At 36.8% G+C, this 22,707-nt stretch overlaps 1 protein-coding gene across 16 annotated transcripts in view; it reads left to right on the plus strand.

The window, feature by feature from the left end:
- The first annotated feature begins 227 nt into the window (after nucleotides 1-227).
- bi (T-box transcription factor bifid) overlaps nucleotides 228-22,707 on the plus strand; it is a 208,954-nt gene continuing 186,474 nt past the window's right edge. For 12 of the 16 annotated variants that reach the window (XM_073979495.1, XM_073979499.1, XM_073979503.1 and 9 more), the window contains exon 1: nucleotides 228-2,492. The gene's annotated coding sequence lies outside the window, so the exon portion shown is untranslated. The remainder of the gene's footprint in view (nucleotides 2,493-22,707) is intronic. The other 4 variants (XM_073979509.1, XM_073979511.1, XM_073979510.1 and 1 more) reach the window with 4 other exon arrangements.

Consider the following 22,707-nt stretch of genomic DNA (forward strand, 5'->3'; position numbering starts at 1 on the left):
TTTTATATTATATTTATATTTTTATATTATTATATTTATATTTTTAATTATTTATTTCTTGTATTCTTCTTTCATCAAGCCATAATTTTAATTTTTCTTATTTTTTTTGCGAAATTTAATTTCTTATATTTTTCCTAATTTCCTGATGAAGTTGTTCTCTCCCTGCCTTCCGAATAAAAATAAATTGCGTCGGATTTGTTGTTTTATTTTTTGGGATCTGGTGGTAGAGAGTAGTTACACAGTTAACTCTTGTTTTAAGCTATTCACCACGAGCTCTGAGCAGTGAGTGAAGGGGAAATCAACATGGCTACACGGCTTGACAGTCTGCAAATGAGCAAAAGAGAACACGAAGAGTTTACATTTTTTTTAAAGTAATGGAAAAAAATGTAAATTAAATTAAAAAATATTTTAAATCGGGACTAAGGCCCCCGTTAAATTTTTTAATTTAAAACTGATCCTAATTATATTTTTCCCACCTTAATATAAAAAGATTCCTTTATCACACAACTCCTAACAAAGACTCAAAAATAACTCTAGCTTTTGGAGTCATTGGAAAAGAAAAGAGAGTTATGGATGTGAGTGAGTGAGTAATTGAGAGCCTCACTCACACAGCCACACATTGGAATGCAGCATAATCACTCACTCACTAACTCACTCTCTCTTTTATGAAGTGAGTTTGTTATGTTGGAGGATTCCCATTGCAAGATGTTAAGCAGATAATTTGCTGAATAAATTTTTCCAATTGGAATTATTGAAATGCCAAGATAAGGACAATTCGTATAAACTGTGTGTGTGTGTGCGTGGCTCTTTTCTTATCTTTACTAGGATTTGGATTTTGTTGTTGTTGTTGTTAATTATGATGCGAGTGTTTTGTGCAAATATTTATTATTGTTGTTATTGTTCTTTGCTGGCGAGTATTGGCCACATTTTGTTGGATGGACAAAACAAAGCAATGTTGGTGGCTTTTATTTGATTTATTTGAAAATAATAAAAAATGGAATAGTATGTTGTTGTTGTAGGAGCAGATTCCAATATTGTCCCACAAGCACCTCCATACCTCCATTGTTGGTGGTGCCACCGTCGCTTTGCCGAAAATGTCTACTTGACGCATCTTATCGTACCGTCAACGCCACTGTAAACATTATTCACGTTGTGTCGCGCTATTGTTTTCATTTTGGCCATGTATCAGTATCGTATCGTGTATCTTAGACATGCTTGTTGGCTTGGCTGGCTCCTTTGCTTTTGTTTTCATTTTCCGTTTACGTAGAGTCGAATATTTCTTGTGAGTAGAATGCGCAAAGGTAGAGTGTGACCAACGGCAGCGTTGACGACGACGCCATATTTAGTGCAAGTACGACTGACGACGACAACGTGGAAAGGAAAACGAAGTAGAAGAAGCAAAAGAATTGAATCTGTGTCTTTGCTCTGTGAAGCCGTCCGTTTTGTGTCATGCCGCACCACACCACCACCACCACCACCGCCGCCATCGTCATCATCACTCAAATTCCACACACCAACATACGAAAGCCAACATAAACTTTAATAACAACAGCAACAACAAACGTCAACGGCGGCATCGTTCGAACTGACGGCTGAAGGTGGAATTATAAACTTTGTGTGTGGTGTCACTGTTAATGCAAATGTCGCGCGTTTTCGAACTGATTTGTGAGAGGTCCCAGAAGCGGGTGAATCCACCAACAACAGCAACAACGAGAAACATTCAACTGTCGATGACGCCGATTTTATTGTGAAACTGCCCCATAACCGCACATCATCGCATCATAGTAGCTATAGCTAAGGCACATACACACACCATTCATACCCACACCAGTTCATGGGTCCTCCTCATCATCGCCAGCTACCCTCCCGGTCTTGTGTCTGAGGCATGTTTTGAGCAGTGACTAACTAGAGTGTATGTGTGCCTGTCGTTTCGGTTTTGTTTCTGTTGTTTTTGTTTTTATTTCTGTTGCTTTTTTTTTTTTTTTTTTGGTGTGCAGTGCGAGATATTCTAAGTTCAATTCCTTTGGCCAGAGATTTTGTGGTATTTGTTTGCCTTTCTGTTGTCGTTTGACGTCTACACCAAAACTTGTCGGCGACAATCTACAAAAGTAAGCCTAAGCTTATCGCTCGCGTGTGATTTTGCCGTCGCGTTGTCACTTGGAAATATTAAAACAAAACGACTAAAACATACATCCGTTCAAAAGACGTATGGAAATATTCAACTGCTTTTCAAAAAAAAAAAAAAAATCATAAAAAATAATTAACAAAAAAAAAAAAAAAAAAACAAATGTGAAAAATTATTGAAAGCAATACAAATTATTTACAAAAGTGTTGTCAAATCTCAATTCGATATAGAATCCAATCCAATGAAATAAAAACCATAATTTTATTTTAAATTGCCAGCAATTAATCTTGTCAAATCACAACAACTACAAAAAAAATAATCTTAATCTCCGGACGTTGCTGTTAATTAAGAGTGAAGTCTCTGCAAAGTAAGTGGTCGTCGGTCGGTTGGTTGGCCGTCGCGCATTTATTCCACATACATTTGTTGTTGTTGCTGTATTTTTACAACAGTGCGAAATGTCATGTTAAGTTTAACGCGCTATGCCGCAATGTCATTACGACTGTCATAAGCATTTGTTTAACTGTTAAATGATTGGTGTTGCTATTATTATTATTATTATTGTTGTTGTCGTCGTTATCCATTTGAATTGTGAATGTGTTGAGAATGTGTTTACCAGTGCGTGTGAGTGTTTGATTTGTTGTATGATGGATGGATGGATGTACTGCGGACTTCACTTACCAGAATGAAAGAATGTGACCGAAGAAAGCCTGACTTCCTTTTACAGCTTGTCGTTGTTCGGCGTTTTGATGACTTAATTGGACCCTTGTCACATAAAATCAAATTGGAAATTTACCATATTTTCTGATTTGCTCCCTGCAAAGGATTTCATAGTTGCTGCTGATTTGTTGTTGTACGGTAAATGTATTCACAGTGTGAAAGATGGTATGGTAAGGCTTGGAAATAGTTGGAAAGAACTGCAGAACTAAATGAATATGTAAGGGAATTATGGGTTTGAGGGTTTATAAAAATGTTTTGACACAGAAGGAAGGTGAACTAATTCTTATATCGACAACATTATTGATTGAAACAGGTCTTGGTCTCTTGTACCTCTTGGTTCTGATCAGATTATATTTCTAGGTTTTAAGGTTTTTGTAGAATCTATCACATATTATTTCAGTTGTATTTCCTTTCCTTATTAGCTCGCTAACTCACACATTAAGACGGATTTTTGTTAATATCAAAAAATATTCCAAAAAAAAAAAAAAAAAAAAAATCAGTTTTACATTCCGATTATGCGAATTTATTGTTTATACCCTACACCACCCTGTGGTAAGCGGTATTATGTGTCAGTGCATTTGTATGTAACATACATAAGGAAAAGAGATAGACCCATAGTTCCTTCTAGCGTTATGCATAGAATCACTTTCTGAGTCGATTTATGCATGTCCGTACAGGTCGCATTTATTGTTCGATTTGGCTGAAAATTGGGGAAGATTGGGTGAAAATCGGTTCAGATATGGATATAGCTCCCATATACATATATTTTCGGCCGATTTGAAGTATTTGATGCACCAAACACGCTGTATCTGTCCAATTTTGATGAAATTTAGAATGTGTTACGGAATTAGGTCTATAGTTAAATGTGCCAAATTATATCAAAATCGGTTCAGATTTGAATATATGTAGCTCCCATATAAATTTTCGGCCAATTTTTGGTATTTGGTGCACGAAAGACGTTGTATATGTCCGATCTCAATGAAATTTGGAATGTGTGACGGGTTTTGGCGGATTTGGATATAGCTCCCATATATATTTTCTCCCGATTTAAGGTATTTGATGCACCAAAGACGCTATGTATGTCTAATTTTGATGAAATTTGGAATGTGTGAAGGTGTTTGGTCTAGAAATATATGTGCCAAATTATATCGTAATCTGTTCACATTTGGATTTATCTCCCATATTTATTTTACCTGTTCACTGTGGTGTAGGGTATCATATAGTTGGCCCCGCCCGACTTTGATACTTTCCTTACTGGTTTTGGATTAAATTCCTGTTGCAAAATATTTTATATTTTTTGTCAAATTATGATTTAGGGACAAGTTTCTATTTTGAGTCTGGAACGCATATAATTTATTTGAGTTCGATTTTTCACACATTTTCTTGCATATATTGCTTAAAGGCGTTAACCCTACTAATCGAAAAAAATATTGATGATCAAATCAAATATTGATGATTAAATCTTCTGATACAAAAGGACAAATACAAATAAAGGTGGAAAAAGGCTGCCATAGTATTTGTAATAAAGCATTGAAAATAGGGTTGCCTGCCAAGTCGGACTATAGGAAAAGTTTGGAATTAAATAACTGACATTAAAATAAATTAATAATTCGAATATACAATTTTCAAATGATTTGTGGTATAAATGCTAGTTTCCAAGCTTAGCCTTCGTCCACCCACTTAAATAACATTCTAATATGCCTGATGATCGGTCTTAACCACTTGTGAAACGTACCATAAAAGAGAAGTAATTCAAATAAACTTCGCCTTAATACGGCAAAACAAAAAAGAAAATAAATTATGTTGACTTATTTTGAAGTACACAAATTTTCATGTCGATCGAAGCCAAATTGCCAGCAATTAATCTTTTTAAATACAAAACAAGTAAGAAAAGCGTTAAGTTCGGTCGGGCCGAACTTTTTATACCCTCCACCAAAAATTTCAGCCATTTCGGTGGATTAATGTTGCCACAACCTTCAAAATACCAAAATTCGGAAGGTACCGTTCTATGGGGGCTATATGATGGCGTGGACCTATACCTACAAATTTCTGCAGGAAAGTTTTATACGCCTAAAGAAGACTAAATACCAAATTTCAGCCATCTCGGTGTGATAATGAGGCTAAAACGTTCAAAATATCGAAAATCGGGAGATATTGTATTATGGGGGCTATATCAACAAGTGGACCTATATAAACATTTTATGGTAGAAATGTTTCTTAGCCTCTGGAAACACAAAATACAAAGTTACAACCGATTCTTTGGTTAAGTGGGTCTAATAAATGACGCGTACTTTATAAGGGGCCTTATGTGGGGGCTATACCAAAACGTGGACCTATATAACCCAACTTTGGTAGGAATGTTTTCTGGCCTCTGAAGACACAAAATACCAAATTACAACCAATTCTGTGGTCAAATGGGTCTAATACATTCAAAATATACTAAAATGACGCGTACTTTATATGGGGCCTTATATGGGGGCTATACCAAAACGTAGACCTATATAACCCAACTTTGGTAGGAATATTTTTTGGCCTCTGGAGACACAAAGTACTAAATTACAACCAATTCGGTGATAAAATGGGCCAAATATCTTAAAAATTCCTTAAAACGACGACGCGTCGCGCGTCATTTTGTATGGGGACTATACGAAAGCGTGGACCTACATAGCCCACTTTCAATACCAAAAGTCCTACGTAAATATAACATATTTTCCCAAAATTTCATCAACCTACGTCAATCCGTTCGCACGCTAGAGTGATTTCCACTGACGGACAGACGGACGGACATGGCTATATCGATGTAGAATTGCACGCTGATCAAGAATATATATACTTTGTGGGGTCTACAATGATTATTTCGAGTAGTTACAAACGTAGTGACAAACTTAATATACCCCCATCCTATGGTGGAGGGTATAAAAAAAGCTTGTCTTTAAGCGAGACATGTCGATCGGAGCAAAACTGGCCGACATACGACCTTTCAAAGTTAAGAACTCGTTCTGTTTTGTGTGTAGAGGCGCAACGTAAAATGCGTTTTTCCCGAAATGGCATTTTTGACAACGATATCTCGAAAACGATTGGACCGATCTTCATATATTTTAGTGAGCTTATTAAATGGGTGGCACCGTCGTGAAATGGTATGCACACCCGACTTGCACTCGGAAGTTCTGCGGTTCAATTCCCAGGCCAGGTAACATCAAATTTTCAACAGTGGCAAAATACCCCTCAGTAATGTTGGCGACATTTCCTGAGTATTTCAGCCATGCAAAACTTCTCTACAAATGGTGTCGTGAGACACGCGATAAACAGTAGCTCTTGTATCATTGAGCTAATAGGAATCAGGGTGGACTGATTGATATGAGAGAAGTCTCCCTTATCCCTTCTGGTATGTTTGCAGAACAAAATGCATGAATGAATTTTTTGCCCGATTTTTGGTCAAAATTTTCGGTAAAATCAAAATGTTGATTTTGACAGTTCAAACAAGTCAACCAAGGCTATAGTCGGGTCGGGGCCGACTATGTGATACCCTACACCACTACTCCTGTGCATAAGATTTTGACTGGTAAAACTGAAAAAATAATAAAATTGGGATAGCTTAGCACCTTTGCTCTGTATGTCTTCATTATCTTCAATATTGTTGAAACGCATTTAAGTGCATCGTCAATACAACTCAAATAAAAAATGGAAAAGTGGGATGTACGCCAACCATCAATAGGCTTCTTTCTCTGTGAGGCCCCCATCAACCCCCAAAATTTCGTGAGGATCCGATCAAAATTCCGATCTGTAGTGTAGCATTACCGACTATTGTGATATCTCTCTTGTTTGACCACCTATGACAACCTACTTCACATCGTTGATTCCTTTCCTTGCCAGGTTTTGCTTTCGATATACCACATACAGAAGAGAGATATTCACTTTAAATAAAACGTTGGCCTTTTCTCCAAATAATTTTTTTCACATTCCGACCCCTGAATGATATCCGACCATTACCAAAATCAACAGGGTTTTTCCTCTGTGGGACCCCCATTAACACCCAACATTTCGTGACGATCCAATAAAAATTGCGACTTGTAGCGTGATTACAAAAAAATAAAAAATGGGATATATTTCCGATTATTGCGATATCTCCGTTATTTGGTCACCTACGCCAACCTGCTTTACATCATTATAAAAATGGGATTTTCTACTTTCATAGTCAGACTTTGCTTGTGGAAGGTCCCCAACCAAAGCTGTGATATTCGTCATTATTATTAAAATAGCAAAAATGAAAAGTTGTGTTCTATTAGCGGTTATTGCGATATCTTCGTTGTTTGACCACCTGCGACAACCTACATTACATCGTTGCAAAGGTCATATTTTCTAATTTCATTAGGTTTTGCTTTTGATATACCCCTTATAGATGCAGAGATATTCGTTTTGAAATAAAACGTAGGACCCCCATTAACCCCTAACATTTCGTTACGGTCCGATCAAAATTGCGACCTGTAGCGTGATTACAAAAAAAAATGGAAGAATGGGGTGTATTACCTACTATTGCGATATCTCCGTTATTTGGCAACCTACTCCAACCTACTTTGCATCATTGTAAAGATGGGATTTTCTACTTTCATAGTCAGGCTTTGTTTTTGGAAGGTCCAAAACCAAAGCTGTGATATTCGTCATTATTAGAGTCGCAAAAATGAAAAGTTGGGTTCTATTAGCGGCTATTGCGATATCTTCGTTGTTTGACCACCTACGACAACCTACGTTATATTTTCATATTTTCTATTTTCATTAGCAGGTTTTGCTTTTGATATACCCCTTATAGATGCAGAGATATTCGATTTGAAATAAAACGTTGACTTTTACTCCAGATAAGTTTTTTGCCCATTCCGACCCCTGAATATTATACGACCATTACCAAAATCAATAGGCTTCTTCTCCTCCAGGACGCTAATTTGGCGACGATCCGATTAAAATTGCGAACTGTAGCGTGATTAGATTGACAGACGGACAGACACAGAGCCAGATCGACTCGGCTCGTCGAGACATTCATTTTGGTATATATATGTATGTATGGGTCTACGACCATTATTTCGATGCGTTACAAACTTTTTGGTCAAAACCAACTTATAGGGTTATAGGGTATAACAATTTTAACAGACAATATATGAATATCGGCCCATTTGTTTTCCAGTTATCGTTGGCATCGCAAAACGCTTTTACAAAACTATGCCATTTATCACAAAACTATGCAAAATTTTTCAACAACAAAAATTCTAAAAGAAGACGTATTATGTGGATGAAGCCTCATAGGATTTGCACAAAATCGTGAGTTTGGAGTTCCCATCAGCGTATTATTTACTTGCAGCTCAAAGATATGGGACCTCCTCTTTATAGACGAGTCCGTACAGCATGTCCAACACCGACAGTTGTAGAGAAGTCTTATGTGCCCGAAAAACTCAGGAAATGTTGCCCACATCACGTTGAGGATGTTTTGACACCGATGAAAAATGTGGTATTATCTGGCCAGGGAAACGAACCCGGGCATTCAGTATGGAAAGTGGGCTTGCCTACCCATTGATTCATATCATTGCCTGTAAATAGATCTTAAGATTCAAATGAAACAAAAAAGGAACATACGATGAAATCAGATAAGACGCAATTCTTCGTGCAGAAAAGTATGGATATTTGTTATATAGTATCGGAAGATCTCAGCGGTTTCTATATACCCAGCAAAAATACTCATTACAAAACCCCCTACTAACCCACTATTTTAACAAGGGCATGTCGCGCGAAATGTGTAGTTATTTTCTGACTACTTATAGAAGTAGTTAAATAAGTAGTCGTGAAGGGTTATGTAATGAGTATTTTTGCTGAGTAACAACAGAAAGTCTTAGACTGTTCCATGTTGCCCTGGATAATATATCTTCGGAACTTTTCATGAGACATGGTTTTTGTTTTTATTTTTCATTCACAAAACACCGTCTACAGCACCACCGCGAGAAGCTTTGGTCGACTACTATCCCTTATCACTCATTGATGGAAATGATTTACAAAAATAAATGGCTTACAATACCACAGGAATGGGTGCTAAACACGTATCAATTCTTCTATGTAGTCTGGATGTTTAAAAAATAGAGAGCTTAATGAAATATTGACCTAGCATTGATGTAGCATTTCGCTCTGACTAATCCCTAAGCATTATAAGGATCTCTAAGCATTATAAAGAAAAACTGATATCTATCTGATAGCCCCCTCTCTAATAACATTCTCAGCCTAATACCTTAGTCCACTCACTCCGTACTCATCCCAACTTGTTTGCTTTGGCTACTTACATATTTGTTTCATGGCACTTTTTTTTGGTGAATGGCAGAGGCACCCCCTCGCTTAATGGTATCGTACAGGCGTCCCCGTTGGGGATCGGCTATAAAAAAGGACATTTTAAAGAATTAGGGGAACGCGGCGATGGTATTCTTATATTCTGGTGATTTAATTTAGTTATCTTTTAAGTGGGTCGGCTTTCAAAATTCGACACACAAAATTGCAGCCACAATAATTATCTATGTATGCATTTACATAAAATTCCTGGAACCGCTTAACTGAAATGCTTCAAATTAATCTATACTTACAGACTTACATTGACCCATACATTTCCCACATAGAAATAGAGTGTCGTTCCGGAACGAACTAGTTCAAATGAACTATTCCATAAAAGGAATGATAGGTACTATATACGACTATGTGGTTCAGCTAGTTCCTTTTACTCCATCATTCATTTTGCTCCCATTCTTCTTGCTCTTCTTTTTCAGTTAGTTCAACAAGCTTGTATAATTCCTGCAGTTCATGTAACATGAGTTGTTTATCTCTTTTATTATTGTAGGACTTTCAAAAAAATGTTCAACAGAAAAAAGTTAAAAGCAATTGTATTATTTTTTAAATAAAAAACATTTACTGTATCGTTGTAATAACAATTTTTTACTTTTTGACTTTTAACGACTCACAGAAGATCCGTACCTATTTGTTATTCGTCTCTTTGTTTTCATGAAAAATAGAAGAAGCACCAACGATAAGAACGAATGAACTCAGAGAACGAGCATAAATAGGTTGCTAGTGAACGATTGAACTGAAAAGAACTAAGGAACTGGCTTTTTGGAGAAGCTTTTCTCCAAAAAAAAAAGAAAAAGAAATGGTTCCTTTCCCTAACTTTTGAAAAAATATATTGACCTTTTATATGTCGTCTTTCCATTAGTTCCTTTCGCTTTGGAAAGCGCTCTGTTGTTTTCACAGTCTATCAAAAATAGAGCGTCTATTATTTCTATCTTACCTGCTTCTTAGATTTACTTTTATTTAGTTCAATTTTATTAAGTGAACTGGTTTCTAAATTCGCTATATTGTGTAGTTCAGTATTTCTCTCTCAATTTAGTAAAAAGCTTGTTGATAACTAAAACCCTTACGTTTAATTCTATGCTATGTTCAGTAGTTCGATAGGTCTTTTAGTTCATTTTTCATGGATTCTCGAAGAATAATTATATTTAATAGTTAGCTTGCCCGTGTGCCTAAAAATAGTATAACATTTATCGGCCTTGGCTAAACCTTCTGGCAAAATACAATGTATGTTAGAGTTGGGCAATTTCGTTCAATTGAACGATCCGGATCACTATCTCGTTCAATGGACACCGGTAATTTCTTTGACAAAACTGCATATGTATACTTAAGTTCACACGTTGTTTTTTTTTATGATGTTACTCATTAGTCTTTGAACGAGAACAGTGATCCGGATCGTTCAATTGAACGAGATTGCCCAACTCTAATGTATGTCAGCACTCGCAGGAATCCATAGAGCACGAAGAATCGATCGATCACAGTACCGAAAGTCTTGATTTTTTGATTTATTTATTAAAATTAAAAAACCGAAAAGTTTATGTTGAAGATAAAAATAAATCTACTTTCGGTTACATATGTTGAGATCCGTGACACGCAGAATGACGTCCACGTACTCTCAAATGAATGTCTCTCTCACTCTCCACCCACATACGCAATTCAACTAAACAATGTCAGCTAACGAAATCGCTACCATTTGTATGGTTGACATAATTTCGGAATGAAATGTCGGAGAGAAATCATTCCGAAATCGACGAAAATGTGGGATATACAGAAAAAAAAATTATATTCGACATTTCGCACCGAATGCAGAAGAAAATCTGAACGAAATGGGTGAAAAATCCTATTTGCATTGAGCAGTTGACATAATTTCGGATCTATATTGTTCCGAAATCGGAAGAAATTTATTGGGAAAATTCGGAGTTGAAATTTATATCCAACATTTCGCTTCGAATTCGGAAGGAAGTCTAAACGATATGGGTGAAAAAAAACCTTTACGAAAATCGAATAGGAATAATGAGGGGCTGGATTCCTGTAACTATTTTTTTAAGTTTTTTGTAAATCTTAACCTTCTTCATGTTTTTCTTAGAAGGGGTTTTTTTCAAAAGTGTAAGTGTTATGCGGTACACGCCAGCTCCGCAGTGACACCACGATAAGAGAAAGAGAAACACGATAAGTTCTGGATTATGACATGGTAAAGTCATGGTTAGGTGCATACAATAAAAATGTTCTGATTTACCTAAACTCCTCTCTAGACTTTAAAGGAACAATGGTTAGCATGATATTGGTAAAGATTTCCTTGCTTAGCTTTCGACAAAATTGAGAGCTTATCTTTCATATAAAGAGACGTTTCGGATTGTCCCTTCTGAAATGTTCTCACAATGTAAAAGAAATAAAACAATCATCGCTGACTACTGTAGTTCCACCATGACCCTCAATCAAAAATTTCCAAAAAGAAATAAATTAGACAATGGAGTGTCAGCAATGGCATGCAACAATAATCTATACGCTGACCTCTCCAAAATGAGTTGTAGAGCCGGTTCGGGTATCATTTCTCAGGAAGCAAGTTTCCTCAGTATGGCATCCTAGAAAAAGAATAATTTTCTAAGTTAGGTTGTCTGACTATAGGGGATCTCAAAGAAATCCTGTACCTCTCTCTCGCTTAGATTCATTAATTCTCCCCTTCAGTTCAGTGCCAACGTCATTCATGAGGGAAAATTTTAGTTCTAGAATTATGACCCTATATAAAGTTTTTTTTTTGCTGGTACAATAGTTTGGTTTTAGCTGTCATCTTTTCAAGAAGAAATTTGATTTTTCTGCCGTTTAAGTGTAGAAGTTTGAATTTTGTTTCAGCTTTCTGCACAAACGCTCTTTAAAAGCCAAATCGTTAACGAATTGTATTGAAGAAAATTAATTAAATTAATTTTCATAAAAAAAATTTGTATTTACCAGCCACAAAAAAAGACAACCAAATTTTCTCCTTCCATAGCTTGATAAAAACAATGTTTAGTTATGAACCTTACTCTCCTAGTTCTCTTGTCTCTCTCTCTCTCTCTTTCTCAAAAGAAGGAAACATCGAATTTTGTGTCAGCTAAGCGAATCGATTATTAAAAGATATCAAAGATTTGTGTGATAATTGCAGCTAAGTCAAAACGAACTGTACATTAGGGTGATGACTTTTATAAAACCTCGTAAATAAAATCGTACACATAAAGTGATTTGATAAAAAACCTACCGCCCAAACCACTTTGAAATGATATATTTTTTATAAAACCACCTTATCTTACATATTTTATCTAATCCTTAATAAAACTTTTATTTAATCTTTGAGGTTATGGGTACAATTCCTGTCAATCCCTGCTGAAAATGTGGTGATTATATTTTCAGCAGTGATTAAACTCCTCTGTAGTGCAGAGTTGTATTTTCGGCCATTATTTCGCAAAAGTTCGTGGTTGATATGTAGCTGTTTTATATTTTATTATGTTCCGAATTGGTTCGACACGATATATTCAACTTAAATATCTGCAATCTTTTAGCAGACAGCAGTAAGTCGATTGGTGCTATGTCCCGAAATGTCCCTCAATAGAAATTTCCCCACAAGGGGAAGGGCTAGGCAACTTTGTGACAATCTATTGCCACAAAATGTATGTATATGAGTTAGGAATCTATATCGCCAATGCTTTAATATTCTTCGCTGCCAATTTCTGTTCCTTGATAACATTTTATTAAGTTATAAAAAATGCTTTTATTTGGCAATGTCTCAAATATAGTTGTTAACGGATATGTTGTCTCTCAACGGACTTGGACTGGATGGACACTTTAGACCAAAAGTGATTAGAAAAACAACCAAGTAGAACCAAAAAAAAATGTTTAGTTGGTCAATTGGCTCTGGTGCTGTTTTTAGCTATTGAATAAAAACATACAATGTTACACTAGACGCCATCTACTTTGTCACATAGGAGGCATAAAGCACAACATACATTAAAAAAGTGCTCCCCACTTCTCTCATCAACAACTCTTGATCCAAAATATGTCCCCATAATAAAAACACCAGGCAAGTAGTCACTGGCAAGCAATGTTTACACAAGCGATTGGCTGAGGGACACCAATCCGCGACGCCTAGCTTACACATAAACGAAGGAGTGGCTTAAAGTACACACAGAGATCACACTATGGATGTACTTGAGACGATTGTTGTTGGAAAAGTTTTTTTTTGTTTTTTGGTGGACAGACAGGCCCAAGAATATGATGGTGTAGAGGAAAATTTCAAGAACTACAAAGGATGGAATACATACATACCTATGTATGTATGTGGGAAATCTTGGGAGCAACTCCCCAGTTGACACTCAAAACTCACACTCTCTCTCGCCAGCATAAGAAGTTAGGTTTGAGTGCCACCAGCCTGCTGCATTGACACACTGTTGGTGTGAAATAAACACAGACGACCGACCGACCAAGGACGGCAACAAAAAAGAAAATGGAAAAGTTTAAAAAACTTGGCAAAAAGGCCTAGAAGTGATGGTGGGGGAGGACAAAGTTAAACAAACCCCCCTTCAATACAAAAAGAAATGAATGCAGCAGCAAGAAAAAAAAACACAAGAAAAAGTGTTTCCTCTAGCCTGGCAAAGGTGGTTCTTTTCATGTTGTTGGCCCGAGTCACCAATTCCATGGAGCCAACATGAAGTATTAATGGTATTTACAGTTTGTGAACAAAAGCACCTAGGAGATGTGAAAAAGAAGAGCAAGAATCAAGAAGAAAAAAACGATGTGTAAAATCATGAATTGCTTACAAAGAACACAAGAAACGGGAATAAACAAAAACACCCGTAGTATGTGACGCTTTATAAGCTTCACTGAGTCGAACAACTAACAACTATGGGTGGTCTACCTACCCGACCAAGTCCAAAACTGCCTGCCACCCACCAAAAAACTAGCCACCATTTAAAGTAGCTGAGTAAAGTTTTCCAGGGAACAAGCGCAGAGTGTCCCAACACTTCAGAGCTAACACCACATTCAGTTACTCAGTAGTGCCACATAATCTTACACACTCACGCTTTTAGGGTTGCTGTTGCAAAGGTTGTTAGAAAACGACCAAAATGTTGGGAAAAGACCAACAAATTAATAATAATTTAAGGGTCTTCTATAGAATAGAAGACTTCGTTAGTGGTCTTCCATAGAATCGAAGGCCTCTTTAGGGATCTTCTATAGAATAGAAGACCTCTTTAGGGGTCTTCTATAGAATAGAAGACCTCTTTAGGGGTCTTCTATAGAATAGAAGACCTCTTTAGGGGTCTTCTATAGAATAGAAGACCTCTTTAGGGGTCTTCTATAGAATAGAAGACCTCTTTAGGGGTCTTCTATAGAATAGAAGACCTCTTTAGGGGTCTTCTATAGAATAGAAGACCTCTTTAGGGGTCTTCTATAGAATAGAAGACCTCTTTAGGGGTCTTCTATAGAATAGAAGACCTCTTTAGGGGTCTTCTATAGAATAGAAGACCTCATTAGGGGCCTTCCATAGAATAGAAGCCCTCTTAAGGGGTCTTCTATAGAATAGAAGACCTCTTTAGGGGTCTTCTATAGAATAGAAGACCTCATTAGGGGCCTTCCATAGAATAGAAGCCCTCTTAAGGGGTCTTCTATAGAATATAAGACCTCTTTAGGGGTCTTCTATAGAATAGAAGACCTCATTAGGGGCCTTCCATAGAATAGAAGCCCTCTTAAGGGGTCTTCTATAGAATAGAAGGCCTCTTTAGGGGTCTTCTATAGAATAGAAGACCTCTTTAGGGGTCTTCTATAGAATAGAAGACCTCATTAGGGGCCTTCCATAGAATAGAAGCCCTCTTAAGGGGTCTTCTATAGAATAGAAGACCTCTTTAGGGGTCTTCTATAGAATGGAAAACCTCTTTAGGGGTCTTCTATTTAATGGAAAACGTCTTTAGGGGTCTTCTATAGAATAGAAGCCTCTTTAGGTGTCTTCTATAAAAAAAGGAAGACCTCTTTATGGGTCTTCTATAGAATAGAAGACCTCTTTAGGTGTCTTCTATAGAATAGAAGACCTTTTTAGGGGTCTTCAATAGAATATAAGACCTCTTTAGGGGTTTTCTATAGAATAGAAGGCCTCTTTAGGGGTCTCCTATACAATAGAAGACCTCTTTAGGGGTCTTCTATGGAATAGAAGACCTCTTTGGGGATCTTCTATAGAATGGAAGGCCTCTTTAGGGGTCTTCTGTAGAATAGAAGACATCTTTAGGGGTCTACTATAGAATAGAAGACCTCTCTAAGGGTCTGCTTTAGAATAGAACACCTCTTTAGGGGTCTTCTATAGAATAGAAGACCTCTTTAGGGGTCTTCTATAGAATATAAGGTGTATTCTTTAGAATAGAAGCCCTCTTTAGGGGTCTAATATAGAATAGAAAACCTCTTCAGGGGTCTTCTATAGAAAAGAAGACCTCTTCAGGGGTCTTCTATAGAAAATAAGACCTTTTTAAGGGTCTTTTACAGAATAGAAGGCCTCTTTAGAGGTCTTCCATAGAATAGAAGACCTCTTTAGGGGTCTTCTATAGAATAGAAGACCTCTTTAGGGGTCTTCTATAGAATAGAAGGCCTCTTTAGGGGTCTTCTATAGAATAGAAGACCTCTTTAGGGGCCTTCTATAGAATAAAAGGCCTCTTTAGGGGTCTTCTATAGAATAGAAGGCCTCTTTAGGGGTCTTCTATAGAATAGAAGACCTCTTTAGGGGTCTTCTATAGAATAGAAGACCTCTTTAGGGGTCTTCTATAGAATAGAAGACCTCTTCAGGGGTCTTCTATAGAATAGAAGACCTCTTTAGGGGTCTTCTATAGAATAGAGGACCTCTTTAGGGGTCTTCTATAGAATAGAGGACCTCTTTAGGGGTCTTCTATAGTATAGAAGACCTCTTTAGGTCCTCTTTATGGGGCATTCTATAGGATAGAAGACCTCTTTAGGGGTCTTCTATAGAATAGAAGACCTTTTTAGGGGTCTTCTATAGAATAGAAGACCTCTTTAGGGTCTTCTATAGAACAGAAGACCTCTTTAGAGGGGCATTCTATAGAATAGAAGACCTCTTTAGGGGTCTTCTATAGAATAGAAGACCTCTTTATGGGTCTTCTATAGAATAGAAGACCTCTTTAGGGGTCTTCTATAGAATAGAAGACCTCTTTAGGGGTCTTCTATAGAATAGAAGACCTCTTTAGGGGTCTTCTTTAGAATAGAAGACCTCTTTAGGGTCTTCTATAGAACAGAAGACCTCTTTAGGAGTCTTCTATAGAATAGAAGACCTCTTTAGGGGTCTACTACAGAATAGAAGACCTCTTCAGGGGTCTTCTATAGAATAGAAGACCTCTTTAGGGGTCTTCTATAGAATAGTAGGCCTCTTTAAGGGTCTTCTGTAGAATAAAAGACCTCTTCAGGTGTATTCTATAGAATGGAAAACCTCTTTAGGGGTCTTCTATAGAATAGAAGATCTCTTCAGGGGTCTTCTATAGAAAATAAGACCTTTTTAAGGGTCTTTTACAGAATAGAAGGCCTCTTTAGAGGTCTTCCATAGAATAGAAGACCTCTTTAGGGGTCTTCTATAGAATAGAAGACCTCTTTAGGGGTCTTCTATAGAATAGAAGACCTCTTTAGGGGTCTTCTGTAGAATAGAAGACCTCTTTAGGTGTTTACTACAGAACAGAAGACCTCTTCAGGTGTATTCTATAGAATGGAAGACCTCTTTAGGGGTCTTCTATAGAATTGAAGACCTTCTACAGAATAGAAGACATCTTTAGGGGTCTTCTACAAAAAAGAAGACCTCTTTGTGTGTCTTCTATAGAATAGAAGACATCTTTAGGGATCTTCTATAAAAAAGAAGACCTCTTGAGGGGTCTTCTATAAAAAGAAGAGCTGTGTATGGGTCTTCTATAAAAAAGAAGACCTCTTTAGGGGTCTTCTATAGAATAGAAGACCTCTTTAGGGGTCTTCTATAGAATAATAGACCTCTTTAGGGGTCTTCTTTAGAATAGAGGACCTCTTTAGTGGTCTTCTATAGAATAGAAGAATTCTTTAGGGGTCTGATATAGAATAGAAGACCTCTTCAGGGGTCTTCTATAGAAAAGAAGACCTCTTTAGGGGTCTTCTAAAGAATAGAAGACCTCTTTAGGGGTCTTCTATAGAATAGAAGACGACTTTAGGGGTTTTCTATAGAATGGAAGACCTCTTTAGGGGTCTTCTATAGAATAGAAGACCTCTTTAGGGGCCTTCTTTAAAATAGAGGACCTCTTTAGGGGTCTTCTTTAGAATAGAGGACCTCTTAAGCGGTCTTATATAGAATAGAAGACCTCTTTAGGGGTCTTCTTTAGAATAGAGGACCTCTTTAGGGGTCTTCTATAGAGTAGAAGACCTCTTTAGGGGTCTTCTATAGAATAATAGACCTCTTTAGGGGTCTTCTATAGAATATAAGACCTCTTTAGGGTTCTTCTTTAGAATAGAGGACCTCTTTAGGGGTCTTCTTTAGAATAGAGGACCTCTTTAGTGGTCTTCTATAGAATAGAAGAATTCTTTAGGGGTCTGATATAGAATAGAAGACCTCTTCAGGGGTCTTCTATAGAAAAGAAGACCTCTTTAGGGGTCTTCTAAAGAATAGAAGACCTCTTTAGGGGTCTTCTATAGAATAGAAGACGACTTTAGGGGTTTTCTATAGAATGGAAGACCTCTTTAGGGGTCTTCTATAGAATAGAAGACCTCTTTAGGGGCCTTCTTTAAAATAGAGGACCTCTTTAGGGGTCTTCTTTAGAATAGAGGACCTCTTAAGGGGTCTTATATAGAATAGAAGACCTCTTTAGGGGTCTTCTTTAGAATAGAGGACCTCTTTAGGGGTCTTCTATAGAGTAGAAGACCTCTTTAGGGGTCTTCTATAGAATAATAGACCTCTTTAGGGGTCTTCTATAGAATATAAGACCTCTTTAGGGTTCTTCTTTAGAATAGAGGACCTCTTTAGGGGTCTTCTTTAGAATAGATGACCTCTTTAGGGGTCTTCTATAGAAAAGAAGACCTCTTTAGGGGTCTTCTATAGAATAGAAGACCTCTTTAGGGGTTTTCTATAGAATATATGACCTCTTTAGGGGTCTTCTATAGAAGAGAAGACCTCTTTAGGGGTCTTCTATAGAATAAAAGACCTCTTTAGGGTTCTTCTATAGAATAGAAGACTTCTTTAAGGGTCTTCTGTAGAATAGAAGAGCTCTTTAAGGGTCTTCTGTAGAGTAAAAGACCTCTTTAGGGGTCTTCTTTAGAATGGAAGACCTCTGTAGGTGTCTACTACAGAATAGAAGACCTCTTCAGGTGTATTCTATAGAATGGAAGACCTCTTTAGGGGTCTTCTATAGAATAGAAGACCATTTTAGGGGTCTTCTTTAGAATGGAAGACCTCTTTAGGGGCCTTCTTTAGAATAGAGGACCTCTTTAGGGGTCTTCTTTAGAATAGAGGACCTCTTTAGGTGTCTTCTATAGAATGGAAGACCTCTTTAGGGGTCTTCTATAGAATAGAAGACCATTTTAGGGGTCTTCTTTAGAATGGAAGACCTCTTTAGGGGCCTTCTTTAGAATAGAGGACCTCTTTAGGGGTCTTCTTTAGAATAGAGGACCTCTTTAGGTGTCTTCTATAGAATGGAAGACCTCTTTAGGGGTCTTCTCTAGAATAGAAGACGTCTTTAGGGGTCTTCTATACAATAGAAGACCTCTTTAGGGGTCTACTATAGAATAGAAGACCTGTTTAGGGTTGTTCTATAGAATAAAAGACCTCTTTAGGGGCCCTCCTCGCTAAAATTTGATTGGTATGTCTGCTAATTTTGGCCGAAAAATCTGTAACGGCAATACTATTTTTCCAATACCAAAAAATCCTAATGTTCTTCATGATGATGGTGGTGGCGGTGACAATGACACCTACAATAAGTCACAAAAGAATACAGAGACATACACACATATCCGAACACTCTCTTTTGGTCTCCACAAAGTAGAGGAAAACTCCCCACTCTTTTGTATCTCAAACGCTCTACCAAAGAAAAAAATCTAATCATTCTCTGATCTCTTGGAAGCAAGAGTAGGAGTTGTTGGGTGGCCATGGTTAACAAAAAAAGAAACAACATCACTGAGACTAACAAGAATCCATAGAAAAACGACAAGACAAAAAACAAAACGCAAACTTTATATGACACTCGGGGTGTGTGTAAGCACACCAACAAAACAAATGACTCTGGTCCAAGCCACTTAACAAATGGAGCAAAATCTAATCTCTTGTAATGTGCAGATATTTGTTGTTTTTATTTCTATTTCTATAGAAAATGACAGGCAAAGAATGAATGAACGAACACACGAAAGGAACGACGAAACGATGAACAACACGCACATAAATATATATAGCTTTGTGTGTGCAATGAACCATCAACAAACTAGACACAAATACATACCAAGAGACATACATACGGAGATATATACATATGTATGTATATAACTCAGATGCTGATAGATAGACACACACACAGAAAAATAGACATCATTTAATCTGGTTGCCTTTATGGTTGCCATCTATATTACTCTAACATTAGAGTAAAAGTAGAATACACACTTTGTAAATTTGTAAATACATAGATAAAAACATACATACATATGTACAGTTGTATGTATACATATACACTTGCTGTGTTTCTTATTTTCCAAAAAAAAGTAGAAAAGAACTTATTTATATTGGGTACGCATAGCTGAAAACCAAACAAAAAATAAAATAAAAACAAACGCAAGAAAACATCAGCGAAATGAGGGTTGAATTCTTATTGGAAGACTTTAAGCAGAGGTCCTTAATAATTTCCACAAATCTTCTAAAATGTATTTAAAGGCAAACTAACAATTTATACTCATCGCAGCACATGCAGGCGTTGCTAAAAACACTAAGCAATTGACTTAGTGTCTATCTTTGTCAGAACTTTAATTAACATAAACAAAATATGTGTGACAATGTGAGAGAAATTTTGTAGAGTCATTCAAATTTTTCACAGCTTTGAATTTTATTTTACCATGATGAATCAAAGTTCTCACAAGCGTATACGTATTAATAAGTATTTAGTTTTTGGTGGCGTATGATCATCGTTACGCATCGGTAATCATTTTATTCCCACTCTAAGCTTTTTTGTTTGGTTTTGTTTTTTTTTTTTTTAAGATAACACGGTGCGCCTTAACTAACTTTAAATGAAAGGTGCTTACACCTGGGAAGATTTTGCGGATTCTGAAACTACAGTGTTCATAAATTAGAAAAATAGAAAAACAAGAACAAAATCGCCGGAGGGATTTTAATAAATCGCGGTCAAAGCTCACATTTTTAGGGTTTTTAGACTTTGACGTTTTTACTTGGAAACGGCAAGTTCTATCGAAACGGGGGTAAAGAAAATGTTGTAGAGGATTTAAACGGCTAGAACATTTTCTTTAGTCCCATTTCGATACGGCTTGCCGCTTCCAAGCAAAATCCTGAAAACCTATAATAAACCTAAAAATGTGAACTTCGACCGCAGTTTTTTTAAAAATCCCTCATCTATGAACATTGCAGTTTCAGAATTTGCAAAAACTTCCCAGGTGTAAGTTTTTTTCATTTAAACTTAGTTAAGGCGATGCGCGTACATGGCATGGTTTTATAAGGAGGCTATACACTTAATGCATTGTCCCAATTTGAACTTCTATATCTCAAAAATGGTAGAACCTTGGAAAAAGTAATAAAAATCAATCTTGTAGAGAATTTTCACTGCTATAAAATTTTCTTTAGTCCTGTTACGATAAGACTTGCGGTTTCCAAGAAAAATAGTGAAAACCTAGAAAACCCCTAAAATGTTAACTTTGCGACTTATTTAATTTTTTTTCCGGCGATTTTTTTTGATTTTTTTATTCTATGAACATTGTAGTTTCAGAATCCGCAAAAACTACCCAGGTGTAAGCACCTTCCATTTAAAGTTAGTTAAGGCGCACCGTTAAAGTTAACACTTGGAAAATAAGATATAATCCCATTATTATAAGAGTTCTTTTGTTATTGTTTGGATTTTACGCACAGATTGGTATAAAATGCAGATTGGTATATAAAATAGATTATTGAATTTAAGTGCGGACTTTCTTTGCATTAAGGGGTTACCCTCTACTTATCACTTTCAAAAAATAAAAAACTATTGACTTATTTTGAAGTCGGTGCTAACGATAGCTCGAAAACGAATGGACCGATCGTCATATATTTTGGTGAGCTTATTAAGTACATAAAAATATTGTCCTTAAGCGACACAGATTTTTTTTGATCAGCATAAAATTCTATGTCGATTTGACCATGTCCGTCTGTCCGTCTGTCTGTTGAAATCAAGATACAGCTCGCAATTTTAAAGACAAAGAGTCAAAATTTGGTACAGAAGTTGTTATTACTTGCAGGATGGTTGGTATTGAAAATGGGATATATCGGTCCACGTTGTGATGTAGCCCCCATAGAACGGTACCTCCCGATTTTCGGTATTTTTAAGGTTTTAGCTTCATTATTCTACCAAAATGGGTGAAATTTGGTACGTAGTCTTCTTTAGGGGTATAAAACTTTCCCCCAGAATTTTGTCGGTATCGGTTCACACCTAAATATAGCCCCCATAGAACGGTACCTCCCGATTTTCGGTATTCTGAAGGTTTTAGCTTCATTATCACACCGAAATGGCTGAAATTTGGTGCTTAGTCTACGTTGGTGGTATAAAACTTTCCCCCAGAACTTTGTCAGTATCGGTCCATGCCTTCATATAGCCCCCATAGAACGGTACCTCCCGATTTTCGGTATTTTGAACGTTTTGGCCTCAATGTTCCAGCGAAATGGCTTAAATTTGGTATTTAGACTTCAATGGGGGTACTCAAATTTCCCCTTTAAATTTGTCGGTGTAGGTCCACGCCTTCATATAGCCCCCATGGAAAGGTACCTCCCGATTTTACGTATTTTGAAGGTTGTGTTTTCAATATTCCACCAAAATGGCTCAAATTTGGTATTTAGTCTTCAATTTGATATAAAACTGTTCGCCAGAAATATGTCTGTGCAGGTCCACGCTTTCATATTGCCCCATTTCTGACTAAAATTCGTCGGTATAGGTCCACGTTTCGATATAGCCCCCATAGAACGGTACCTCCCGATTTTCGTAATACTGAAGATTGTGACGTCAATATCCAACCGAAATGGCTGAAATTCGTTATTTCGCCTTCCAAGAGTTATAAAATATTCCACAAGAGTATTATTAGTATAGGACCACGTCTTCCTATATCCCCATAGAAGCGTACTTCTTGATTTTCGGTATTTTTTTAAATTTTAGCCACATTCTCTTACCGAAATATAGGAAATTTGGTATTTAGTCTTCTTTGAGCCTAAAAACTTTCCGTCAGAAATTTGTCGGTATAGATCGACGTTTTGAAATAGCCCACATAGAATGGTGCCTCACATTGTTTTACCGAAATTG

Source organism: Musca autumnalis, unplaced genomic scaffold, assembly GCF_047663935.1.
Source record: "Musca autumnalis isolate F117 unplaced genomic scaffold, ASM4766393v1 scaffold_3, whole genome shotgun sequence".
Classification (NCBI taxonomy): Eukaryota; Metazoa; Arthropoda; class Insecta; order Diptera; family Muscidae; genus Musca; species Musca autumnalis.